Here is a 27,037-nt window from a genome sequence, read left to right on the forward strand (position 1 = left end):
ATTTTAAGAAGGGCATTAATAACTCACTTAAAGAAATACAGGAGACTACTGCTAAACAGGCAAAGTCCTTAAAGATGAAGCACAAAAAACTCTTAAAGAATTACAGGAAAACACTGATAAACAGGTAGAAGTCCTTAAAAAGGAAAAACAAAACTCCCTTAAATAATTACAGGACAACACAACTAAATAGGTGATGGAATTGAACAAAATCATCCAAGATCTAAAAAATGGATGCAGAAGCAATAAAGAAAAAAACAAAGGGAGACAAACTCTGGAGATAGAAATCCTAGAAAAGAAATCAGGAAACATAGATGTGAGCATCAGCAACAGAATACAAGAGATGTAAGAAAGAATCTAAGATGGAGAAGATTCCATAGAAAACAATGGCACAATAATCAAAGAAAATGCAAAATGCAAAAATTTCTTAACTCAAAACATCCAGGAAATCCAGGACACAATGAGAAGATAAAACCTAAGGATAATAGGTATAGATGAGGATGAAGATTTTCAACTTAAAGGGCAAGTAATATCTTCAACAAAATTATAGAAGAAAACTTCCCTAACCTAAAGAAAGAGATGCCCAATGAACATAAACAAAGCCTACAGAACTCCAAATGGACTGGATCAGAAAAGAAATTCCTCCTGACACATAATAATTAGAACAACAAATGCACTAAATAAAGATAGAATATTAAAAGCAGTAAGGGAAAAAGGTCAAGTAACATATGAAGGGAGACATATTAGAATTACACCAGACTTCTCACCAGAGACTATGAAAATCAGGAGATTCTAGACAGATGTTATACAGACCCAAAGAGAACACAAATGACAGCCCAGGCTACTATACCCAACAAAACTCTCAATTACCATAGATGGAGAAACCAAAGTATTCCATGATAAAGCCAAATTCACACAATATCTTTCCATGAATCCAGCCCTTCAAAGTATAATGAAGGGAAAACTACAACACAAGGAGGGAAACTATGCCCTAGAAAAATCAAGAAAGTAATCCTTCAACAAACCTAAAAGAAGATAGCCACAAGAACAGAATCCCAACTCTAACAATAGAAATAACAAGAAGCAACTATTACTTTGCTTTAATATCTCTTAATATCAATCGATTCATTTTACCAATAAAAAGATATAGACAAACAGACAGGCTAAATCAACAAGACCCAACATTTTGCTACATACAGGAAACCCACCTCAGTGACAAAGACAAACACTACCTCAGAGTAAAAGGCTGGAAAAAAATCCAAACAAATAGTCCAAAGAAACAACATGGAGTACCCATTTAAATAAGGAATAAAATTGACTTCCAACCCAAAGGTGCTAAAAAAGACAAGGAGAGGTACTTCATATGCATCAAAGAAAAAATCTTCCAAGATGAACTCTCAATTCTGAATATCTATGATCCAAATGCAAGGACATCCACATTCATTCCAAAAACTTTAGTAAAGCTCAAAGCACACATTGCACCTCGCACAATAATAGCGGGAGACTTGAACTCCCCACAGTCATCAATGGACAGAACCTGGAAACAGAAACTAAACAGGGACACATTGAAACTAACAGAAGTTATGAAACAGATGGATTTAACAGATATCTACAAAACATTTTATCCTAAAACAAAAGGATTTACCTTCTCAGCACCTTATGGTACCTTCTCCAAAATTGATTATATAATTGGTCACAAAACAGGCCTCAACAGATAAAAAATATCAAATTATCCCATGTATCCAATCAGATCACCACGGACTAAGGCTGATCTTCATTAACAACATAAATAATAGAAATCTAACATTCATGGGAATGCTGAACAACACTCTGCTCAATGATAACTTGGTCATGGACTAAATAAAGAAAGAAATTAAAGACTTTTTATAGTTTAATGAAAATGAAGCCACAACATACCCAAACTTATGGGACATAATGAAAGCAGTCCTATGAGGAAAACTCATAGCTCTGAGTGCTGCCAAAAAGAAACTAGACAGACCATACACTAGCAGCTTGACAGCACAAGTAAAAGCTCTAGAACAAAAGGAATCAAATTCACCTAAGAGGAGTACAAAACAGGAATTAATCAAAGTCAGGGATGAATTCAACCAAGTGGAAACAAAAAGAACTATTCAAAGAATCAACCAAAACAGGAGCTGGTTCTTAGAGAAAATCAACAGGATAGATAAACCCTTAGCCAGACTCACTAGAGGGCACAGGGACAGTATTCTAATTAACAAAATCAGAAATGAAAAGGGAGACATAACAACAGAACCTGAGGGAATCCAAAACATCATGAGATCCTACTACAAAAGGCTATACTCAAAAAAACTGGAAAACCTGAATGAAATGGACAATTTTCTAGACAGATAACCAGTACCAAAGTTAAATCAGGATTAGATTAACAATCTAAGCAGTCCCATATTCCCTAAAGAAATAGAAGCAGTCATTAATAGTCTCCAAACCAAAAAAACAAAAACAAAACCAAAAACAAAAAACCCAGGACCAGATGGCTTTATTGAAGAGTTCTATTAAACCTTCAAAGAAGACTTAATTTTAATTATCTTCAAACAATTTCAGAAAATAGAAACAGAAGTTACTCTACCTAATTTGTTCTATGAAGCTACAATTACTCTGATACCTAAACTACACAAAGATCCAACACAGAAAGACAACTTCAGACCAATTTCCCTTATGAATATCAATGCAAAAATATGCAATAAAATTCTCACAAACTGAATCCAAGAACACATTAAAAAGATCATCCACCATGATCAAGTAGGCTTCATCCCAGGGATGCAGGGATGGTTTAATTTATGGAAATCCATCAACGTAATCCACTATCTAAACAAACTCAAAGACAAAAACCACATGATCATCTTGTTAGATACTGAGAAAGCATTTGACAAAATCCAACACCCATTCATGATAAAAGTCTTGGAAAGATCATGAATTAAAGGCCCATACCTAAACAAAATAAAAGCAATATACAGCAAACCAGTAGCCAACATCAAGCTAAATGGAGAGAAACTGCAAGCAATCCCACTAAAATCAGGGACTAGACAAGGCTGCCAACTTTCTTCCTACCTATTCAATATAGAACTTGAAGTCCTAGACAGAGAAAATAAAAACAAACAAACAAACAAACAAAACAAAAACAAAAACAAAAGTAGATCAAGGGGATACAAATTTGAAAGGAAGAATTCAAAATATCACCATTTGCAGATGATATGATAGTACATATACGTGCCCTTAAAAAGTCTACCAGAGAACTCTTAAACCTGATAAACAGCTTCAGTGCATTATCTGGATATAAAATTAACTCAAACAAATCAGTGGCCTTTGTCTACACCAAGGATAAACAGGATGAGAAAGAAATTAGGGAAACAACATCCTTCACAATAGTCACAAATAATATAAAATACCTTGGTGTGACTCTATCTAAGCAAGTGATAGGTCTGTATGATAAGAACTTCAAGTCTCTGAAGAAAGAAATTGAAGAAGGTCTCAGAAGAAGGAAAGATCTCTCATGGTCATGGATTGGCAGGATTAATATAGTAAAAATGGCTATCTTGCCTAAAGCAATCTGCAGATTCAATGTAATCCCCATCAAAATTCCAAATCAATTCTTCACTAAGTTAGAAAGGGCAATTTGCAAATTCATCTGAAATAACAAAAAACCTAGGATAGCAAAAACTATTCTGAACAATAAAAGAACCTCTGGTTGAATCACCATGCCTGACCGCAAGGTGTACTACAGAGAAACTGTGGTAAAAACTGCATGGTTCTGGTACAGCAACAGACAGGTAGATCAGTGGAATAGTTTTAAAGACCCAGAAATGAACCCTCACACCTATGGTCACTTGATCTTGGACATAGGTTATAAAACCATCCAGTGGAAAAAAGACAACTTTTTCAACAAATGGTGCTGGCTCACTTGGTGGTTATCATGTAGAAGAATGCGATTTGATCTATTCTTATGTCCTTGAACAAAGCTCAAGTCTAAGTGGATCAAGGAACTCCATATAAAACTAGATACACTGAAACTTATAGAGGAGAAAGTGGGGAAAAGCATCGAAGATATGGACACAGGGGAAAAATTCCTGAACAAAACTTCAATAGCTTCTACTGTAAGATTGAGAATCGACATATGGGACCTCATAAAATTGTGAAGCTTCTGTAAGGCAAATGAAACTTTCAGTAAGACAAAAAGGCCACCAACAGATTGGGAAAGTATCTTTACCAATCCTAAAACTAGTAGGTGACTAATATTAAATATATACAAAGAACTCAAGAAGCTGTACTCCAGAAAATCAAATAACCCTATTAAAAAATAGGTCAGAGCTAAAAAAAGAATTCTCAGCTGAGGAATACTGAATGGCTGAGAAGCATCTGAAAAAATATTCAACATCCTTAATCATCAGTGAAATGTAAGTGAAAACAACCCTGAGATTCCACCTCATATCAGTCATACTGGCTAATATCAAAAACTCAGGTGACAGCAGATGCTGGTATGAATATGGAGAATGAGGTTCACTCCTCCATTGTTGGTGGGATTGCGAGCTTGTACAACCACTCTGGAAATCAGTCTGGCCCTTCCTCAGAAAATTGGACATAGTACTACTGGAGGATTCCGCAATACCTCTCCTGGGCACATATCCAGAAGATGTTCCAACCGGTAAGAAGGACACATGCTCCACTATGTTCGTAGCAGCCTTATTTATAATAGCCAGAAGCTGGAAAGAACCCAGATGCTCCTCAACAGAGGAATGGATACAGAAAATATGGTGCATTTACACAATGGAGTACTACTCAACAATTAAAAACAATGAATTTATGAAATTCTTAGGCAAATCAATGTATCTGGAGGATATCATCCTGAGTAAGGTAATCCAATCTCAAATGAACACACATGATATGCACTCACTGATAAGTGGGTATTAGCCAGGAAACTTAGAATATCCAAGATAGAATTTGCAAAACACATGAAACTCAAGAAGGAAGACCAAATCGTAGATGCTTAGTTCCTTCTTAGAATGGGGAACAAAATACTCATGGAATGAGTTACGGAGACAAAGTTTGGAGCTGAGATGGAAGGAAAGACTGCCCTACCTGTGGATCCATCCCATAAACAACCACCAAACCCAGACACTATTTCATATGCCAGCAAGTTTTTGCTGACAGGACCCTGATATAGCTATCTCTTGTGTGGCTATGCCAGTGCCTGGCAAACACAGAAGTGGATGCTCACAGTCATGTATTTGATGGATCATAGGGTCCCCAATGAAGGAGCTAGAGAAAGTACCCAAGAACCTACAGGGGTCTGCAACCCTATAGGATATAAAACAATATGAACTAACCAGTATCCTCCAGACCTTTTTGTCTCTAGTTGCATATGTAGCAGAGGATGGCATAGTTGGCCATCAATGGGAGGAGAGGCCTTGGTCTTGAGAAGATTGTATGCTCCAGTACAGGGGAATGGCAGGTCCAGGAAGTGGGAGTGGGTAAGTTGGGGAGCAAGGAGGGGGGAGTATATAGGGGAAGAGAGGAAACTGGAAAGGGGGATAGTATTTGAAATGTAAATGAAGAAAATATCTAATAAAAATTAAAAAAAAAGACATTTGAACTTTTGAAATTATTTGGCCTCCTTGAAATTATCTTTCCTGACAAGGTAAGGCTCTACCAGCAATACATTTTCTGAATCTTGCTATCTTTGTGTTTTCCGCAGATATGTGGAACATACTCTCAACTCCTGCCTCTTGTGACATATTACTTTGTCTTCATCTTCAGCAAAACTAAACAATTTCCAGTCAAGGAGTTTCATTCATTCATACAATCACACCATACTATGAATGGGCATGGAGTATGTGCTTCCAAAATGGAAACCAATGTCACATCCATTTTCACATAGACATTCTGAAGAACAGAATAAAAGTAAGCCTTTTTGACAGAACACAGTAAAAGGCAAGAATCTTTCTGAGCCTTTTCCTTCTTGCTTTAAGATCTTGACTTTAAGTAAGTATATATGATGATTCACCCTGTGACTGAATAACAAGGCCAGTCTAGAGGGTTCTTCAAAGTGCACCTTTACACAAAGGGCAAAAGGATTTTCACACATGGATGAAGTCAAATCTTAGACAGCAGTCTGTACTCTTTGTCTGCCAGGAAGCTTAGGCACAGCTCCAGGCCCCCTCATGTGCTCCATAATGCTTTTCTCAGCCCAGCCAGCCCAATAATCATTGTGGCAAAAATGTGGGATTTATTCTCATATGACTTTTTGCCAGATTGTGCCCATCCACCCTTAACTAGGAACTAAATCATGACTCTGGGAGCCTACTTCAGTTTAAGGATGCTTGCAGTCTCCAATATCCCTGCACATAAAAAAAAAAAAAAAAAACACCATAAATGTTCTCTTTTTCCAGAGGTATTAGCCCTCCATCGCTCTCCCTGATGGCTTATACAGCCCAACCACATGCCTTAAAATTCATGTTAAGAACATTAAGCTTCTTTTCTGGCCTCAGGTGTAGAAGTCTCTGATTCTGTGGACCTTTCTTCCTTAGCTATAAGAACAAGAAAAAAGAAGGGCTTTTGAGTATGGAAGCATACATTTGTGCCAAGGAATTCTTTCACTGTATGGATTACTCATCTACTTCATTTAAAATTTGAGGTGTACCAACCACAGAGGTGTGGATCCATTTTAGCACAGCCTGAGGTTGACAAAGGGCTCTTCCAAGTGTAGGGGAGGAGTTAAGGATGTATAGTTTTTGTTGTATCATACCTAGCAAGAGCCCTATCTTTGAGGGCTGTATTGACAGAATTTAGTGGTTGGACTAACAACCAAGGAGTGTACAGGGAGGGATTCATGGCTCCAGATACATTTGTAGCAGAGGATGGCCTTGTCTGACATCAATGAGAGGAGGCCCTTGGTCCTGTAGAGGTCTGATGCCCCAATGTAGGGGGATGATGGAACAGTGGGGTGGGAAAGGGTGGGGGGAACACCCTCATAGAAGCAAAGGGAAGAGGATAGAGGGCAGATATTGGCTGGGGGCTTGCAGAGGGGTAATCGAGAAGGGGAATATCATTTAAGATGTAAGCAAATGTAATGGAATGATTAATAAAAAAGAAAAAGAAAAGGAAGAGTGACTCACATTTCAATGTTCTCACAAATTCAAGCTACAACAAAACCAGATCTGCAGAAAAGGCAAGCAGACAGATCAAGGATAAGTAGAGTTCAAACATATTTTGATGACTGTGTCGGCATGCTGAACGAGTATGAGGAAATAAAAGAGACTCTGGGATAAGGTTTTGGGAGGCATTTATGTACTGTGCAATAAAGGAAAGTTATATACACTTTGATTAAGCCACTCGCAATATGCAGAAATTCCAGGACCAGTGAGAGGTTGAAATGAAAACATTGATGAAAACTGTTAATATAAAAGAAAACTTTCCTGATTCAGTATAATTTCTAGCTTCATTCTAAGTACTTACCCTTATCTGTATAGATAAGCTTTCCCCTCTTCATGAAAGAAGCTGCATTTTACAATTCACAGAGAACATTAGAGAAAGCCATGGCCTGTCAAACTACAGGGACAACTGACCCTGACTCTTGAGTTTCCATGCCCAATAGATAGATCTACAATAACCCCTACACATAAGGCTTCAGAAACATGGTGCAACATGGGATGGGAAAATTGTAAGAGCCAAAGATCCAGGACATCTGCTGTGAAATAGTGTCTACTATATAGAACAGAAAAACTATGCCCATAAAATTCCAGTGATGTGGTTACATAATAACAACTTGAAAATATGACAACACTAATTGATGTGTCAGCATGGATGGGTGAAATCTCACAAGGTTTCACCCATAGACAAAGAGCTAAAGGCAATTAATGATTGCTAATTGAGGGAGAATCTGCCTTATCTAGGGCTGAGTTTCCTGAACTCAATCCCATGTAGATGGTTCTAAACTCATATGCATACAAGCAATGCAAATAGCAGTCAAAAGTTGTTATTTATAAATATATGTATATGTGTATGCATATATATATATATACACACACAATAATAATAACTAAAGAGTAGGGCTTATGAAGTTGGGAAGAAGTGGGGGCATTAGCACAGGTGAGTGACAAACGCACACAGGTTTTCATGTGAGCAGGGTGCATTATTTTCCCTCCCTTTTGGACAGATAGTCAAGGGTGCTGGATTCATACTGTGAGGGAAGATGAACTTTCTGTATATCTACAGAACAGGTTCTGATGAGGGGTCCTACAGTTTTCCATTCCTACCAGCACTGGGACTGGGGCTATTTGTGCTACATCAATGTGGGTATCTCTTACTGTAGGAGGCATATTGTATTTTATCTGGTGTGACAGAGAGGTGCTTTGGGATAGCTTTTGTCAGCATTTCTCCAGCAGCGATATTATGTTATATGCTTTGTTTCTTTTTTTTTCTGGTAAAATCATGCTTCAGTCTCTATAGTTTTTCTCCTCTTTCTTTTCCTTCCTTTCAAACTTTTCCATTTCTCAGTGCCTCATATGCTCTAACACTGAGCTACAATATCAACCCTTTATAAATCTATTCTCTTCTCTCTCTCTCTCTCTCTCTCTCTCTCTCTCTCTCTCTCTCTCTCTCACTCTCTCTCTCTCTTGAAACAGGGACTCATATAGTTCCTGTGGGCCTTCTGCTCACTTGTCTGTAGCTTTGAAGTGTTGATCTTTGTGCTTGTACTCTTGAGGTGTTGGGCTTATAGGCCTCTACAAACACACTCAGCATTCTATTTTTTTGATCGGGTTCTTTAGTAATGTGAAAAGTTCTTTTAATATTGTAGATACCAATTTTCTAACTGATATGAACTTGATCAATACTCTCTCCAAAAAAAGGTCTTGGATATTTTACTCTTTGAATAATGTCTTTCAAAGAGCAAAACATTTTCATTTTGATGAGATATCATTTTTTATGTATATTACTTTTATCGTGCCTAAAACTACTTCATCAAACCTTGTGGTTTCTGCTAAAAATAAATTTCCATTTTATATGCTCATCTGTGTCTCATTTTAAGCTAATTTTTATGTAAGATGCCAATTTTAGGTTAAGGTTTGACATTTCCTTGCAATTAATTTTCAGGAAATTGATTATGGTATGGGGAGAAGAGCATCTTTATTCCCTTTTATTTTTCATTTTTATTTCCTTTATTTTTTTTGTCAAGTACAAAGGGATTTAAACCTTACATCTTTCTGTGTTTTGTTTTGTTTTGTTTTGTTTTAGCCACAGTATTCACTCTTTCTTTCCATGAGTGAGGGCACACATAGCAAACAGCCTGTGGTATTATCTTCTAAACCTAGGAGACTCTGTTAGTTTACTTTTTCATTTACTTTCCCTTTACATTAATATTGCGCAGTGTCTATAGATCACCTTCATTTACTCTCTCCTCCAGTGAGTCAGTTGGAGAGATCTTCGATTTCATTATATTTTGGGTCTAACATTTTTTTCTTGACTCCTACTTACATCTCCTTCCTCTGACTTTTCATTCTCCTTTGTTCTTTCAACTACCTCTATATCCTGCCCCACCCCACCCCACTACCCCACCCCACAACACACCCTGCCATACCACAACATCACACCACACCATGTAGTGTCTTTGTTTATTTTATTTATTTATTTATTTATTTATTTATTTATTTATTTATTGAGACAGGGTTTCTCTGTATGGCCCTGGCTGTACTGGAACTCACTTTGTAGACCAGAATGGCCTCGAACTCAGAAATCTACCTGCCTCTGCCTCCCAAATGCTGGGGTTAAAGGCGTGCACCACCATGCCAGGCTTGTAGTGTCTTTAAAAACATTAACTGCATGTAGCTGTCTTGTCATGATAAGGCCTTCTTTTTCATGTATAGCCATCCAGTGGCCATGGACAAACTAGGTTTACCTGAAAGGGTGACTAGAAATGAAAAAGACTGGGGTGGGGAGGAGTGAGAAAGATGAAGTCAAGACAAGGTTCTGATGAAGGCTACAAGTTTAATATTCAGCACTGCATTTATATAGGGAAAGCCCATAGACCCATCCTTTGTTTCAGCTGGATTGTGTTGCAAAGCAAGATCAGTCTATTCTTCTAAGTTCCTGTAGGAAGTTGCAGGTGCAACTAAAGTGGATGACTCCACCTAGGTCATTAAGCCCCAAGGCTGCACACATTCAGGGTCTATTCAGCCTGCTTAAGGCTGGAAGAAAACCTGCTCAATGCTAGAAAGGGAACAGGGATGGTCCTGAAGACCTTCCTAATGCTACCATTGGGAGCTGTCACTCTTGTTAGTGAGGACATCATAGAGTTCTTTTTCTTTAATCACAGACTTGTTTATAAAGAGAAAAATATGTGGTCCTCTACAAATGATAACATGTAAATATTGTGTTATGTTTTCAGACATTTAAATGAACTTACTGAGGTCCACAAAAGCTTGTGGTGTACTGCAAACTGTGAGTTGTCTTGGGTGGAGGGAGGCAAACATTTTGAATTTTCTTCTTCACAGCTTCCTTATCTCTTAAATCTCCTTGAGCTAAGCATCTTTGTTTTGTTTCTGTACTTGTGCCTATAGATCACCTGCACTCTTCCCTCTAGTGAGTCAATAGATAAACCCAACTGGAGTAAGTGGGACCACACTCCTTCAAGCAGTCTGCCAGTGACAGAGAGACCTCTATGGAGAGCATGACTATGTACACAGGACTAACGAGAATGATAACAAGGAAACAGTAAAAATATAACCCAAAATATCTCCAAGAGAACATGCATGTTATGTTTTACCTTGAAATTTTTATGCTTCTTCCTTTCCTTGTTCTTTTGCGTTCTCCTTCTAACTACCTCAAATGTTCTCTCCAAGGTGTTTAATATAATAGACACTGTGACTGTTGGGGTTCAGGAATCACCTCACAAACCACACAAACACTGATCTCAGTTAGGTATGGATTGTTTATTGAATGCTCACCTCCAAAACTGACTGATTAGGAATACAGCTCAGACTTGGGAACCAGGAGATATGATGGTGAATTGCTCTTTGGGCATGTTTTTTTTAAATAGGAAAACCAAGTACAGACTACAAGGGGAAAGCAGTATTACATTTTGGCTAACTAGACAAAGTACTGTCTGCTAACCTTTAAGCTGATTGGTCTAAAGTGAGGTAAGTGAGGTTGTAATTAGGGGTTTCCTAGAATATTGGGATAACAGAGCATAATTAATACAGCCATTGTATTATGACCCTCTAGGAAAATTTTTCAGTGTCCACTATAAATAATTACTTTTGAGAAGTAAAGTCTGAGAGCCTGAAATTAATTTCACCTCATGAGCAAAATGGAGAGCAAATACAAAATGGCTACAGTTATACTAAAAGGAGCAGGCCTTAACACTGATAGACATTGTGCTCATTAAAACTTGGAAAAATCTGAAATAGGCACGTCTAGCTTTTATTTCAAAAACAGTAATAATCATATGTAAGTTGGGCTTTTTTATCTCTAACAAATACATTATTGAGATTTACAAAGATCTACAGTCAATCTAACTTATATACTTTACCAGGGGGGTAAATTCATTTCCCTAATCAGACAAATAGATCGGCTGGGGAGTATGTGTCTTTGTTCATCTATAAAATACATGGTTTTCTAGATATATCATCTCTTTCTGTTTCTTTATTTTAAGTGAGAGATTGAGGAATTAATCTTTTGATTTTATAATATGAAGGAATAGTTATCCTTCAAAGCTCTACAATTTTTGTTTACATTCCTGAAGTAAAATGCTAGCTCTTCATGCTACTGTCACCTTTCAGCTCCCAGGACTGCTGGGCCTGTAGAGTGTTGAAGAGTAACTGACCTTCACAATCAACTTATATACTTCTACATTATAGTTCATTCAGCAAACATACTGTCCTATACCACAGCAACATTCCATTCACCAGATAGTTATAGCAGAGAATTATAAGAGGCCAGGTTTAGAATATATAGAATATTTTTGGTCTCACAGGAAACTGTTAAAGGCCTACAATCAGACAATGGATTTCTTACTTATAATTAAACACATTTCTATTTTGGATCTTAAGACTTCTGTTTCTGTACTAAAAATGTCATGTGGATATTTTATCATTACCTAGAGAAGAGAATATGAGTCAAAATGATATGAATTCAAGTTAGGTTTACTAATTAAATTGTTATATCTATGACATGTCAACTTACTGTACTTTTCTGAGCTCAAGTATATATAATCCATTAAATAAGCATCAAACATAAAATTACTATGAGAGTTCAATAAAATAAATTTATAAAAACAACAGCATGAGCTATCAAATAACTTTCGATTTGAAATCGGATTGAGCATCTGTAAATCCAGAGAAAGCCCTCAGGTATTTGATTTTCTTAGCATAATATATGAACATTTAGGTTGCAGTATATATGGCACAATCCTTTAACTGTACCATGTGCTTTTTGGATGCAGGCATGGACTTTCTATCCACATATGTTAAAAGTTCCTGATTATAGTAAGCCTATTATTTATTCCCTTGAAAGTCTTTCCAAATCCACATATCAGGAAGGACACCAACTGCTGACTAAAGTGACCCAAATAAGTATTGAATGAAGTTAAGGGAAAAGTGGTTTCTCGAGTATCTTTTGACTAATTCTATAACTACAGATAAAATATTGCTCTTAATATTTTTTATTCTCATCTATTCAAATCCAACTTAATTCTAAAAAGTATATAATCTCTATAGAAAAAAAAGTCTCCTTTTCAACGACAGTTAAGTGTTGGTATAGCAAATTTCATCCCAGGTTTTGGTTCCTGTACCAAAAAAAAAAAAAATGGATCTTTAAAATATGTCCATATTCTTTTCTATGGAGTCAGTAAAATTAGTTCCTGAGATAGCAGAGATGGAATTAAGATTTCCTGGGCATTTCAATGATGAGAGAGAGAGAGAGAGAGAGAGAGAGAGAGAGAGAGAGAGAGAGAGAGAGAGGAGGAGGAGAGGAGAGAGAGAAATGGATGAGAAGGCTTTATGGATGTTTATAAAGATAGAGCATGTGAAATAAGGAGGCAAGGTAGCCTCCGGAACATGATTACGAATTCTCTCTGGATTTCTCTTCATACTTTGACATCTGATATCTAGAATTTTAAGGTAACAAATCTGTTTTATTTAAAGCCTTGAGGTCTAGTATAACATGTTACAGTAGCAACAAGAACAACAAACTGATTCCTGTGTTGGAAAAGGTTCTTTCTACCATTTTACCACAACATGAAGAACTGTATCAAAGGGTCACAAAGTTAGAATGGTTGAGATCCACTCTCCTAGATGCTTGTGCCTTGAAGGCATTGGTAGTATAAATAAGCAGAATTTGAAGAAGTTGCCACATTAGTGAAAGAAAAAAAGAAAATGAAAAAGAAAAAGATAGGATCATTCACCTCATGCTATTTTCAAAAGTCAAGACTGTAATTGTGTTTGTCATTAGTGTGCCAATATAACATCCCAATAAATTTGCAAAGCAACATTATGACATTTAATTGAGAAAAGTAGTAGAAATGTTAATTGTATATGCCTTAGATGCTCTTTCACAGTTATTATAATGTAAGGTGTCACTAGCTTAACTTAAATTCCATATTTTCACAGAATTTCTAAGAGCCTGAATTCACAAATGGTACATAGCCATGATGAAAGTAGTAATATTTGTGAATCCTAATTATCTACCCTGGAACATAAGTTCTTTGGAATTAATGAAATACTGGAATGCCCAATTAAGGAGAATATTAAGTTCATCTAAGGAGCATTGTCTGTGCATCTAATGGTCCCCAGGTGAACACAGGTGATCTCATAGCATAATTACAGGTGTCAGACCAACTTGTGAAGCTGCCTCAGAGAAATCTTTGCAAGAGCTGGTTTGAGAAAGTTCAGCTCGCTACAGTTACTGTGTCAGCCTCAACCTGCAGAGAGTCACATGGCCGGCCACATGTATGTGATAAGCAGCAGTTTTCAGACTGTTAATTCTGCATTTTAGCAGAATTTGGATCTCTTTTTCTACAGGCTTTGGTACCAGTTTGCTAAAGATGTTAACCAGCTGGCACTGTTCTCCAACTGGCAGGTTCTCCTTAATATTCCTAGCTTATTTGGAAACAAATACTGTAGGCAAGCTATAGATAAGGACACAGATAGCCAATTGCTCAACACTCAGACTGACTTCTATGAGAGAGTTTTGTTACCGAAATGAACAATACTAAATAATGGAACATAGACACCAGAGATGCAGCTAAATTTGTTGTAGAATGAGTAATTTTTCTAATGAAACAGGCTTAGCATAATTGGGTCAGAAATTAGTAGGTATAATAGAAAAACATTGGATTTGAAATGATACATGCTTAAAATTGTCTATTTGAAACTGGATAGAGATACTCATTAGGATGAACTAATCTAAGATGTATGTTGATTATAGAATCAGACAAATTATATTGAAATTATGAATGTACATTAGTACCTGTGGGTGATTGCATATCTTCATCTGAGAAATGGAGAATGTGTCATGTGTCAATGAGGTCTATGGATTAGTGCGTGGGGATCAATTCGGAAATCATAATGGACCTTTACTCCAAGTATATGTTCAAACTGGAGACAAAATTGACAGCAGTTGCTTTTGGTTAGTTAGTAAAGAAGGTGTCCCACATTAGTCTAGATTTATCAGTGTCTATCCTTACACTGCAGGATATCTGTTCCTTTCACATGTGATTATTAGAGTAGATAAATGAAGTGATGCTCTCACTTGAATTTGAAGGGTACATGATGTATACACACACAGTGAATTCTTGATGTGTCTCTTACTTCCTGTTGATTCTGTGTCATCATCATTCTTATTTATTTCTTTGATGCAGTGTTTGTTTGTTTGTTTTTGTGTTCTAACATAGTAATGGTCTAAGTATTCTTTGCTTCTAAGCAAAATGAAGGAGCCATAGTAAATGGGCAAAGAATATGTATTAATAAAAGCATATGGTAATTCATAGGTTTGATAATGAAGACAGGGATGTTAAAGTAGTAGGAACAGCACAGACCAATCAAGCATATAAGTTTGGGGTTTAAAGGGTGAGATTCACATGCATTCTCATTTTTTTCCATAGGTTCCAAAGAAAACATGGAATCTGCTATCCCTGTGAGTATTGGAGGAAGCTCAGCAGGTCATGTATCTTACAGTTGGGAGGTATACATTGAGGGATGGGAAATGTTCAGTGCCATGAGTTGGAGTTCAAGCATACTCAGCTACAGGTGTCCTGGTGGAGAAATCAAGAGATGCTTGCACATACAAAAGTATTTTGAAGTTCATTTCCTAACTATTGTATAATTTGTTCTTCCTAATTATGCTAAGAGATACTCTTTTTATCTGTAAAAGAAAAACTGATTGATTGGAAATCTGCATGCTTTGCCCAACATAACACAATTGTCCAAGGCTCAAGCCTTCAAGGAAGAGTCATGCCCTATTAAAAGCACACACACACACACACACACACACACACACACACACACACACACAAACTGGGGACAGAGTTTACAATTGTACAATGATAAACTTTAAGCACTAGAAAGATGCTAGAGGGAATTGTGAATACCCAAGATACAATTTGCAAAACACATGAGAATCAAGAAGAAAGAAAGACCAAAGTGTGGATACTTCATTCCTCCTTAGAATAGGGAACAAAATGCCCATGGAAGGAGTTACAGAGACAAAGTTTGGACCTGAGAAGAAAGGATGGACCATCCAGAGACTGCCTCACCCGGGGATCCATCCCATAATCAGCCACCAAATGCAGAAACTATTGCATATGCCAGCAAGAATTTGCTGACAGGTCCCTGATATAGCTGTCTCTTGTGAGGCTATGCCAGTGCCTGGAAAATACAGAAGTGGATGCTCACAGTCATCTATTGGATGGAACACAGGGCCCCCAATGGAGGAGCCAAGAAAGTACCCAAGGAGCTGAAGGGGTCTGCAACCCTATAGGTGGAACAACAATATGAACTAACCAGTACCCCCAGAACTTGTGTCTCTAGCTGCATATGTAGCTGAAGATGGCCTGGTCAGCCATCACTGGGAAGAGAGGCCCCTTGGTCATGCAAACTTTATATGCCCCAGTACAGGAGAATGGCAGGGCCAAGAAAAGGGAGTGGGTGGATTGGGGAGCAAGGCAGGTGGAGGTTATAGGGGTCTTTTAGGATAGCATTTGAAATGTAAATGAAGAAAATATCTAATAAAAATTGTTTTAAAAAAGCACTAGAACGATGCTAGAGGGGATTGTGGAACATTGTTCAGTGAATAAACTTCACAGCATATGGAACATGTGGTTTAGTAGAATTCTGATGAGTCACGGACTCAGTAAACAATAAATAATAACAATTATTTTAGGCACTGAATATATGTTTATGGATATAAACACATGGATCAAAATGTAAACACTCATGAACAGAAGATTTGAGATGGCACTGAGATGGCAATGAACACGATACCTAGAATTTGAATTCAACACTAGCTGTTGTTTTCCCTTTGGATTTTCACTATTCCTTGATTTTGCTACACAGGATGGAAAATGGCAGGAGAAGGCAATTGTATCTGAAATTGAAAAGATAACAATGGAAGAATGAAAGACATGATGTTAACCATTGTGTTCTTTCTCTACATGCCAGTAGCTAGCCATATCATCATACAATCTTCATAGCTCTCCTGTGAGTGGATATTGTTCTGCCGTTTGATTGAATACCTAGTCAAGAACCAGGAGCATTAAGAAACTGACGCACATTCGCATTCACTGGAAGTAAATGGAATATAAGTCTTAGGTTCATTTTGCATCGTGATTGGACTGGCTATTTCTATAGAATGGGATTAATTCAGAAAGGAAAAAAATCTGAAAGTAGTAGTGGACATCTTAAATAAAATAAGAAATCATTCTAAACAAGAAGTCAAAATTTTAGTAACTCTCCACAAAGAAGTGCATGCTAGTTATACCTTTGTCAGAAGGAGATCATGGTGAAGGAAGAAACTGGACCAATTGGAGAAGATGGGGTGGGGGTTGGGATGGTGAGACCAGGTATTACAAAGCTATTTAGATAGAAAGTTGCCTGGAAGTTGCTTACTTCAGGGACACTGTTATCTTTCCCTCTGTCTATACAGTTTTCTAAGTGATGTTTTTTTGGCCAGGATTCAGAAATGTCAGGCAATTTGACAAAATGAGAGCCTTAAAGTCTCTGGAATCAGAGTATATTTTCTAAAAGTTTACATTAGAAAGAGTAGTATGTGGTTATAGCAAATATCACAGCAGGCTTGCCAATTTTCACCAAAGTTGCTGAAAACTGTAACTTCCAGCATAGGAGAAGATGGGGGAAGACGGTGTGCTTCTCTCCATACAATCCTTTGTAATCTAAGACTAGATCTTTCTCTATCTTCAACTTCACACACAAGGTTGAGACTTTGTGGCTTAACCTTCTGCAGTTACCGTCCTTTCACATACTGTATGGTAATTTTATTGTACTGATGATCAAGGGACCACAACTCAAAAACAATCAAGTCATTTCTCGGTTGTTATTATAATGAACTCTTACTCCTAGTGTCTAGAGTTCTATAGATTTCCTTGGCTTACTTGTCCTTTCCTACATGGAACTCTTACAGGCATTAAGCTCACATTATTAGATCTGCAAGTAAGGTGTTCCAATCACCATGTTTCAATATCCTATTCACTGGACTATTTGGTTTCCAGGAACTACCTTCTCTTAAATCATCCATCTTCTTTCTTTCTCAGAGAAATGAAGTTGTTCTTTTTCTTTTAAAATACATGAGGCCTCAACCTTCTCCCAAATCATGGATGGCCATTATCAGAATTCCCTCCATGAATTCTAACCATACGTTTTGGTCCCTGGACTTGTATGGTGATAGAGATTTTTTGAACGCAGAAACACTGTAAATCGTTCATGTTCTTCACTTAACCTTACTTAACAAGATCCAATATTCTTTTCACTAATAAAACCATTTTCCTAATTCATCAGGAATACTACACATTTATATTTAGCAGATTACTTCACTACTTCTAGAGTACATTACTGTAGCTTTAGCAAAAAAAAAAAAAAAAAAAAAAAAAAAAAAGTTTCTCCTGAAGAAGTTTTCTGGGTTATAGCTAAAAGACTAAGTTTAAATTGTGGATTTGGAACTTTTCCTCCACTGTCTTTTGTCATAGTTAAATTCAGCCCTAGACTTAACACAAATCTAAAGTAACTTGGGTAGAGGTAACATCAATTAAGAAATGGTCCCAATCAAATTGGCCGTTTTTGTGCATCTCTGTGGAGCATTTTCATGCGTATTGACTGATACGGAAGATCCCAGCCCACTGTGGATGGTGCCATTCTCCCACTTTTCGATCCAACCTTGAGCAAATTGGAAAAGATTCCATAAGGAAGCTCAGTAAGATTTTCCCACTGCCTCTTCCCACATCTACACCAGGCCTGAGTCTCCTGAACCATACAGGTTAGCTCCCATTCTCCAACCTACCTTCCCTGTTAGCTGAGCCCTCTGGGCCAAGCCAAGCTTCCGTGAGCAGCATGCTATCCCAGAGGACCTCCATTCTCCTACCATCTCTCCTCCACCTCTATCAGACTCTTAAACCACACAAGTAAGCTTGCCTTCTCCCATCCATCTTCCCTGATCTCTGAGCAATCTGGGCCAAGCAAAGCTGCCATGAGCAGCCTGCTAGCCTAGGGAACCCTTGATTTTCCTGTCTACTCTCCACCTACTTTCTTTGGACATGATGCTCCTAAATCATAAAGAACTGCAGGTCTAGAAATATACAGCTCAAGGATACCCATCAGAGGCCTGACACACGAGGAGCATCAAGGTTCTCTCCCTGTCTAAATACTTACTACAACAAGAATATCCAGGGACAAAAATCATCCAGATGGCCAAAGGATCTCAAAAGAACACAATCAACAAAAGCCAGAGCGATATAATACTTCCAAAGCACTACAATAAGCCCTCAACAGCTTAACACAACCAAAGCACTAGAAAATGACCATAAATTCAATATTATAAAGATGATAGAGGCCTTCAAAGAGGAAATGAATAAATCCCTTAAAGAAATACAGGAACATATTATCAAACAGATAGAGGTCTTTGAAGAGGAAAAAAAATCCCTTAAAGAAACATGGGAAAATATAATTAAATAGGTGAAGAAAATTAATAAAACTGTGCAAAACCTGAAAGTGGAAATAAAAGCAAGCAAGAAAACACAAACTGAGGAAATCCTGGAGATGAAAAATCTAGAGAAGAGAACAGGAACAACAAATGCAAACATCACCAACAGAAAACAGGAAACAGAAGAGATATCTCAGGCATACAATAAAGAAATTGATATATCAGTCAAAAAAAAAAATGTTCCTGATGCAAAACATCCAGAAAATCTGGGATACCGCAAAAACACCTAACTTAAGAATAATAGGAATACCAGCTAGCAATCCCACCAGCAACGGAGGAGTGTTCCTCTTTCTCCACATCCTCACCAGCATCTGCTGTCACCTGAGATTTTGATCTTAGCCATTTTGACTGGTGTGAGGTAGAATCTCAGTGTTTTGATTTGCACTTCCCTAATGACTAAGGATGTTGAATATTTCTTTAGGTGCTTCTCAGCCTTTTGGTATTCCTCAGTTGAGAATTCTTTGTTTAGTTCTGTTCCTCATTTTTTAATAGGGCTATTTGGTTCTCTGGAATCTGTCTTCTTGAGTTCTTTGTATACTTTTAATATTAGCCTTCTATTGGACGTAGGTTTTCCAAATCTCTTGGTTGCTGTTTTGTCCTATTGACAGGGTCCTTTGCCTTACAGAAGCTTTGCAATTTTATGATGCCCTATTTCTCAATTCTTGATCTCAGAGCATAAGCTATTGGTTTTCTGTTTAGGAACTTTTCCCCTGTGCCCATGTGATCCAGTCTCTTTGCCGCTTGCTTTTCTGTTAGTTTCAGTGTATCTGGTTTTATGTGGTGGTCCTTGATCCATTTCGATTTGAGCTTTGTAGAAGGAGATAAGAATGGATTGATTTGCATTCTTCTATATGCTAACTGCCAGTTGAGCCAGCACCATTTGTTGAAAATGCTGTCTTTTTTTCCACTGGATGGTTTTAGTTCCTTTGTTAAAGATCAAGTGTGTGGGTTCATTTCTGGGTCTTCAATTCTATTCCATTGATCTACCTGTTTGTTGCTTTACCAGTACCATGCAACTTTCATAACAATTGCTCTGTAGTACAGCTTGAAGTCAGGCATGGTGATTCCCCCAGAAGTTCTTTTATTGTTGAGAATACTTTTTGATATCCTGTTTTTTTTTCTTGTTATTCTAAATGAATTTTCAAATTGCTCTTTCTAACTCTATAAAGAATTGAGTTGGAATTTTGATGGGGATTGCATTGAATCTGTAGATTGCATTTGGCAAGATGGCCATTTTTACTATATCAATCCTGCCAATCCATGATCATGGGAGATCTTTCCATCTTCTGAGACCTTCTGTGAATTCTTTCTTCAGAGACTTGAATTTTTTATCATACTGACCTTTCACTTGCTTAGTTAGAGTTATACCATGTTATTTTATAGTATTTGTAACTATTGTGAAAGGTGTTATTTCCCTAATTTCTTTCTCAGCGTGTTTATCCTTTGTGTGGAAAAAGGCAACTAATTTGTTTGAGTTAATTTTATATGCTACATCACTGAATTTTTTTAAAATCGGATTTAGGAGTTCTCTGGTGGAATTTTTGTGGTTATTTATGTATACTATGATATCATCTGCAAATAGTGATATTTTGACTTCTTTCTTTTCAATTTGGATTCCTTTGATCTCCTTTTTCTGTCTAATTGCTCTGACTAGGACTTCAAGTTCTATTTTGAAAGGTAAGAGGAGAGTGGGCAGACGTGCCTAGTCCCTGATTTTAGTGGGATTACTTCAAGTTTCTCTCCATTTAGTTTGATGTAGGCTACTGCTTTGCTTTATATTGCTTTTATTTTGATTAGGTATGGGACTTGAATTCCTGATTTTCTCAAGGCTTTTATCATGAAAAGGTGTTAGATTTTGTCAAATGCTTTCTCAGCATCTAATGAGAGGATCATATGGTTTTTTTTTCCTTTGAGTTTGTTTATATAGTAGATTATGTTGATGGATTTCTGTATGTTGAACCACCCCTGCATCCCTGGGATGAAGCCTACTTGATCAAGATGGATGTTCATTTTGATGTGTTCTTGGATTTGGTTATCGAGAATTTTATTTAGAATTTTTGCATTGATATTCATAAGGGAAATTGGTGTGAAGTTCCCTTTCTTTATTGGGTCTTTGTGTGGTTTAGGTATCAGAGTAATTGTGACTTCATAGACCAAATTGGGTAGAGCACCTTCTGTTTCTATTTTGTGGAAAAGTTTGGGAAGTATTGATATTAAGTCTTCTTTGAAGGTCTAATAGAACTCTGCACTAAACCCATCTGGTCCTGGGCTTTTTTTGGTTGGGAGACTATTAATGACTATTTCTGTTTCTTTTGGGGATATGGGACTGTTTAGATCATTAATCGGATCCTGATTTAACTTAAGTACCTGGTATCTGTCTATAAATTTGTCCATTTTATGTAGGCTTTCCAGTTGTGTTGAGTATAGTCTTTTGTAGGAGGATCTGATGGTTTTGGGGAATTTCTCAGATTCTGTAGTTATGTCTATCTTTTCATTTCTGATTTTGTTAATTAGGATACTGTCCCTGTGCCCTCAGTTAGTCTGGCTATGGGTTTATCTATCTTGTTGATTTTCTCAAAGAACTAGCTCCTGGTTTGCTTGATTCTTTGTGTATTTCTTTTTGTTTCCCCTAGGTTGATTTCAGTCCTGAGTTAGATTATTTCCTGCTGTTTACTCCTCTTTGGTGAATTTGCTTCTTTATATTCTAGACCTATCAGTTTAGCTGTCCAGCTCCTAGTGTATGCTCTCTCCTGTTTCTTTTTGTAGGCACTCAGAACTACGAGTGTTCCTCTTTGGATCGCTTTCATTGTGTCCCATAATTTTGGATATGTTGTGACTTCGTTTTCATTAAACTCTAAAAAGTCTTTAATTTCTTTCTTTATTTCTTCCTTGACCGAGTTATCATTGAGTAGACTGTTGTTCAGCTTCCACATGTATGTGGGCCTTCTATTATTTATGTTGTTATTGAAGATCAGCCTTAGTCCCTGGTGATCTGATAGGATTCATAGGATTGTTTCAATCTTCTTATATCCTTATTGAGGCCTGTTTCCTGACAAATTATATGGTCAATTTTTGAGAATGTGCCATGAGGTGCTAAGAAGAAGATATATCTTTTTGTTTTACGATAAACATGTAAAACAATAAAAATGTTCTATAGATATCTGTTAAATCCATTTGTTTTATAACTTCTGTTAGTTTCACTGTCCCTCTGTTTAATTTCTGTCTCCATGATCTGTCCATTGACAAGAGTGGAGTGTTGAAGTCTCCTACCATTATTGTGTGGTAAGATGTGCGCTTTGAACTTTAGTGAGGTTTCTTTTATGATTGTGGATACCGTTGCATTTGGATCACTGATGTTCAGAATTGAGAGTTAATCCTGGTGGATTTTACTTTTGATGTGTATGAAGTGTCCTTCCTTGTCTTTTTTGAAAACTTTAAGTTGAAAGTCAATTTTATTTGATATTAGAATGGCTATTCCAGCTTGTTTCTTGGGACCATTTGCTTGGAAAATTGTTTTCCAGCCTTTTACTCTGTCTTTATCACTGATGTGGGTTTCCTGTATGCAGCAAACCTGTTTGGGTAACCAGTCTGTTAGCCTATGTCTTTTTACTGGGGATTGAGTCCACTGGATTATGAGATATTAAGGAAAAGTTTTTGTTGCTTCTTGTCATTTTTGTTATATGTTAGGTGACCTTTTTCCCTTACTGCTTTTAATATTTTTTCTTTGTTTTGTGCATTTGGTGTTTTGTTTATTATGTGACAGGAGGAATTTCTTTTCTGGTCCAAACTATTAGGTGTTCTGTAGGCTTCCTGAATTTTCATGGGCTCCTCTCTCTTTGGGTTGGTGAAGTTTTCTTCTATAATTTTGTTGATGATATTCACTGGCTCTTCAATTTGGGAATATTCACCCTCTTCTATACCTACTATCTTTAGTTTTGGTCTTTTCATTATGTCCTGTGTTTCCTGGATATTTTGGGTTGGGATCTTTTTGCCATTTGCATTTTTTCTTTGATTGTTGTTTCAGTGTTTTCTATGGTATCATATGTATTCTCTTGGTGATGCTTGTATCTATGGCCCCTGACTTCTTTCCTAGATTTTCTATCTCCAGAGTTTTCTCCCTTTGTGATTTCTTTATTGCTTCTACTTCCATTTTTAGGTCCTAGATGGTTTTGTTCAATTCCTTCACCTGTTTGTTTGTGTTTTCCTATAATTCTTTAAGGGATTTTCATATTTCCTCTTTAAGGGTTTCTACCTGTGTAGCTGTGTTCTCCTGTATTTTTAAAAGGAGTTATTTATGTCCTTCTTTCATTCCTCCATCATCATCATGAGAAGTGACTTTAGTTCTATATCTTACTTTTCTCCTGTAATGCTGTATCCTTGACATGCTATGGTGAGATAGTTGGGTTCTGATGATGCCAAGTAACCTTGGTTTCTATTGCTTCTGTTCCTATGCTTGCCTCTCATCATCTGATTATCTCAAGTGCTACCTTCGCTCACTATATCTGATTGGAGCCTGTCCTTCCTGTAATCCCAGTTAAGTCAGAACTCCTCGGATTCCAGTTTTCTCTTGGATCCTGTGATCCTCAGATTCTGGGTATGTCATAGTTCCTGGGAGTCAAGCTTCCTTTGAGACTCTGAGACTTTGGTGTGACCAAGCTCTTGGGATCGTGGTATCCTGGTATCCTGAAATCCTAAGATCCTGGGCATGTTAGAGTGCCTGGGAGTGGCACCTCCTTTGGGGGCTTTGGGGCTTTCTGCTGAGTTCATGACCAAAGTAGACCAGTGCCAACTGGAAGGAACCTGAGCCACTGGTTGGGTGGAGTTCCTGTGTTCCTGGATTCTGCTGGTCCCAGTCACTCCCAGAGTTGTTGTAACAGATGTTGTGTTTTACTCCCTGGTGATCCTAAGATCCTGGTCATGCTAGAGTGCCTGGGGAGTGGAGAGTCCTTTGAGGACCATGGGACTATCTGCTGAATTTGGACCCAAATTAGATCAGCACTGGCCTAAGTAGATATTTTCTATGAATTTCTTTCTCTTCTCACTTTTCCCTTTGTCAATGTATTTTTCTATAATGTCTCAGTGACACCATGGGTAGTTTCTATATCTCTATGAATATAACTCTGAAATACAGAAACATCTACTGTATCCAATTTGCCATTTAATCTTCCCACTACTGGCACACAATGAGATATCTAAAGAACTTTAAAAGTTCATAGGCAATAAATTGTACATTACCACTTGGTGTGGATAACACTAAGTGTTAATAAATCATTGTAGTTGCTTCACAATCTCATCCATCCTCAATTTATCCCATCTATCCTCAATTCTTTAGGAATCAGTCAGTAGTTTCTTGGATTCACCTTTTTCTTAACATCTGTCCCATCTGTTAAATCTTGTTAACTTACCATTTGTAAAACACTGACACAGAAAGTCTAAATCAGCTTGCCTACCATCTGCCTTTAGATCCCCTTCATAATGTGACTCTCATTACCTTTTATTATAGCTTTCATCATCTTTTTCTCTATGTGATAACTAGGAAACCCTCCCCAGGCTGTAAAAAGAAATCCATACTCCAACATCCTATTCTTTTGTTTAAATTGAACTTTCAAGATTTTAATTTTAAAATGTTCTCTGTCACACCCCAGAACTTTGGTCACAAAATGCCAGGCTCCTTGTCCAGAGTACTTCCTGATTTTCCTCCAAGCACAATCCCTAATATAAGGTTTCTCTTAAACACCCTGTCTTCTGCTCCATTACACTTCTGTCCTCAGAATTATACCACCTCTCAATTAAATCTATGTTTTCTAGCAGATTTTGCAGAAAGAAATAAAAATGTTTTCCTCTCTATCTTATGAATGGCTGATTTAATCATGTTGTCATGGCTGCTTCCTCTGAGTAACAGAGAGTATGAATCTGCTTTTCCTGACTGAAAGTCTCTTGAAATTTCATTCCTGTTTTGTATTATAATTATATTAAGATTTCATTTGAGGTTTATTTTCTTGAATTGCTATTGAGAAAACTTAAATCCTAAAATGTCACATGAGGATGAGAATATAGAAAATTCATTAATTTAAGAAATGATAATTGAAACTAATTATATGAGCAGAGATGTATGTGGTGGGTAGTCTCAGAATGCTTAGAGAAGTGACTCAAATTTTTGACATGCAGAATATTTCCAGGATTTTCAGCAATTTCAGAATTTCTTATTTAATGAATATGGGATGAACTTCAAGAACTTCCTATTCTACATGCTCAGCTAGCAGTATAGATGCTGCTGGTTCATGATCCACAAGCCAATTCCTGTAGTTCTAGAAGTGTAGCCCATAACTGACTGCATTCCTTGGACTTCATGCAGAGTCAATTTCTTTTGAGAATCTCATTCTCACACTATATGAATACATTCACCAGGAACAATATGCTCTACATTGGTGTTTTATATTGAGTTATGAATATTACACTTTGCTAACTAAATAAGTTCTGGAAATATTGGTAACTGACAGCATTTATGCCATTGCTGGTATAAGGGTATGAACAGCAGAAGCATCTTCAAGTCTTGAGTTGCAGGTTGATTCTCTAAGAAACCTGGATTTGTCACAATGTAAAACAGGATGGTTTGTGATCAAATGTCGGTGTTTTACTAATAAGGTATGATTTTCCAATTAATTTGAATTAGAGTTTATTGCACTTCAAGAACAGTCTAGGTATAGACTCTAAAAGTAACAAATATTTGGCAGATTGTGATATCTGGACCATAATTTTAGTAGCATCAGCTCAGAAAACAGTTCTCAGAAGTATTTCAGGTGAAGCTGGGAATAGATAGATTTAAAAATAATTTATCATCCTGGTTTTGGGGATATTATAATCAGGTCATGAAGAGGGTATAGTCTTAACTTTGGAATAGTTATTAAATTTTAGAAATTCATATCTTCTGATAAGTGTTATCCTCAATATTTGAGGTTTTTGTATAAGGTGAGAGCAAAGTAAGAAGGAATCACTGCACAGAGCCGACCTAACTCATGACCCGTGTGTTTCCAATTGCCAATGTTTTTTATTTCCTAAAAGACAATGGAACCTATCAGGGCATTCCAGCTTTGGAGTTTTATTAAAGATATTATACAAGGGACTGGAGAGATGGTCCAATAGTTAAAAGTACTGGCTATTTTTCCTCACGACCTGGATTCATTTCCCAGCACCCACATGGAGGCTCACAGTGATCTGTAACTCCACACCTAGAGTATCTGATGGCTTCTTCTCACCTTCATGATCATTCCATACATATTAGGCAATACATACATGTAGAGGAACATCCATGCACATAAAATTAACAAAATCTCAAAACATTTTAAAGGTAGGATTTTAGACAATTAAATGCTGATGTAGTAGCCTTGGTTTCATGATGATCCATGTTTTCCTGTCACACCTGGGAGGTACAAGAACAAGAAAAGTATTATGTTTTATTTTAAATACAAAAGTGGGAAAATAGGAGCATTGTAGGTCAGCAGTGATTTAGTTGGGATTTCCTTTTTCTAAAATGTTTTATGAATTCAACTTAACCATCAATTTTTAAGAAACGAGTTATTTATCCATTTATTTTAGGTATCTGAGTGCCCTGTCTGGATATATACCTGCATGACAGAAGAGGATATCATATCTCATTAAAGATGGTTGTAAACCACTATGTGGTTGCTGGTAATTGAACCTCAGCTCTCTTAAAGAACAGCTAGTGCTCTAAAGTGCTGAGGATCTTCCAGTTAACAATTATATTTATCTCCAATCAGGAGTGAAGGAAGTTAGAATGGTAACT

Source organism: Mus musculus, chromosome 11 (assembly GCF_000001635.26).
Source record: "Mus musculus strain C57BL/6J chromosome 11, GRCm38.p6 C57BL/6J".
NCBI lineage: Eukaryota > Metazoa > Chordata > Mammalia > Rodentia > Muridae > Mus > Mus musculus.